Source organism: Halyomorpha halys, unplaced genomic scaffold (assembly GCF_000696795.3).
Source record: "Halyomorpha halys isolate HHAL.00 unplaced genomic scaffold, Hhal_1.1 Scaffold131.1, whole genome shotgun sequence".
Classification (NCBI taxonomy): Eukaryota; Metazoa; Arthropoda; class Insecta; order Hemiptera; family Pentatomidae; genus Halyomorpha; species Halyomorpha halys.
Window position 1 is genome coordinate 535,304 of NW_027116732.1, and position 2,300 is coordinate 537,603.

Below are 2,300 nucleotides of genomic sequence, written 5' to 3' on the forward strand. Positions count from 1 at the left end.
AAAAATTAAAAAAATCTCATTTGTTGGTATTGAACTATAGGTATAAAGTACCAAATAATAATACTACATGCACCAGATAAACAACGAAATTATTTTGGTACTATGAAAATCACCGTTGTTTATTCTGAATGTTTTAGGTTCGTATATTCACGTAGATCGCCACCTTACCTGTAATCACCATATCAACATCAAACTACCTCAAACCTATGCAAGGTTAGCAATGCTATATCCTATCCTAAACAAAAATTCCAAACTAAAACCAGAAACAACTGTTCTTATATTTAAAACAATCCTCAGGCCACTGCTGATGTACGACTGTGAAGTCTGGGGAGCGGCATCCTTTACGAAAAGGAAAAAACTACAATCTTTTCCAAATAAAGTCCTAAGAATCGCAGTTTTATAAATTATAAATGGTATCATTCGCAGTCAAATTGGCGAATTCCCATATTTATTTATATATTTTGATAATTAATAACAAGCTAAATTTCTTATTCTAAGAGAAAATTGAAGCTGTTTCAAGGCAAACCATTTGTAAGACAAATTGCGAGGGTTTTTCTTCTCCTTTGATGATAACGTACTGATAGTGAATTATTTTCAATTAACAAATCCCGAACTTCAACTAAAATAATGAAGACGTCCAAATTGTTGTAGATTCATATTACAATAATAATTCGACTTTTTGCACTCCAGCTTCCTATGATAACTCGTAGAGAGGTTTGTTGCCGCTTTTCGTTTCAGGAAGTGGGTTCATTGCGAAGAGGTTCTTCAACATGACTACCTCGATAATTTTATATAGTTCCTATTCCACTCCTTGCACTACAGGAATGTCATACTACTAACAATATAACAATATGATTTGTCATGGTGGCAACTGCTAATCGTATAGTGATTTCGGTCTCTTTCTTCTTACACTAAGGAAAAGGTTTTAGAGGAACTAGCATAGAACTTATTCGTGTGCTTCTGAATGGCCCTGGGTAGTTTTTCTTATTTATTTGGAATAAAAATAAAGGCTTAGCGAATCTAAACCCAAATATACTAAATCAGTCTTAACGCAATCCTCCCATCTATGTTTTGGTTACCCCTTGGACTCAGTTTTTATTAAACATTTTAGGGATCCCCTCATTACAAAGCGTAAAACGTTACACGCCAATCTTAGTCGCATTTACTGGGTGCAGTTTCCTCAATTCTAAATCCGAGGGGAGGTCGAGTTTTATTTCTGTGGCGGTCCCATTAACATGAGAACTTGACCTCAAGTAGAAAATAATATCGTGAAAAAAAGAAATGTTGAATTCGTGCAAGAAAGACCAATAAATAATTTCATAAAATATATCAAATTATTAAAATAATATCTGTTCCCAGCCAAATGAGGAACGCTTAGGCATTTTCGTAAACTTAGGAGGATCTTTAGGATCAGTCAATAAAAAATTATATTGAAACAACGTTTGGGAACTTTATTGTTTGCACAGCCATGCCAATAGTGTATTGCAATATGTTTATTGCTTTAATACAACCAACTTTAAGTTTGAGCAAGAAGTGAATTCAGTTAGTATGTAGAACATATTGTAATATCCAGTTGGCACAGTCATGCTAAACAATAAAGTTGCGAAACGTCTTCTCAGTACAGTTGTATTATAGACTGATCGTCAAGATCAAAAAAATAATATGTGTGGCACACTAGGATTAAATACATGCAACTATAACTTATAAATGGGAAAAAGATGGGGTAAGATTGTGCAAAAAAGAGTAAAATATTACAACAACCTAAAGTATTTTTTCCTGCCTCAAAATATAAATCTAAACTGTATTGGAAGAAGATAGTTGGCCGTAAGAATTTGATTGTAGGAAGATAGTCCAGATAACGGTCAATAAGGCAATCAAAATAGTAAAAGAAAACTATTTATTGTTAACCAGCGTTTCGCCCCACTTTGCAGGTCTGATTGTAGTACAAAGGGCAACCAAAATTGTCCAAAAAAACAAACCATTGGTTGTTCTTTGTACTACAATCAGAGAGCCCTGACGAAGCCTTGCAAAGTGGGACGAAACGATGGTTAACAATAAATAGTTTTCTTTTACCATTTTGATACTTTTATTGACCACCACCCGGACTATCTTCCTACAATTTTTTTTTATTAATTATTTATTTAATGTAATTTACAACTGTACAAAATAATACAATAGGTAAATATGTAGTATGTTTCATATACACTTTAAAATCTTGGGAAGGAACCACCCATTGGTGGTACTTCAAACATTAATTTAAATTAGAAGGTCCCGCGGCCATCTTCTTTTCAGACGCCTCG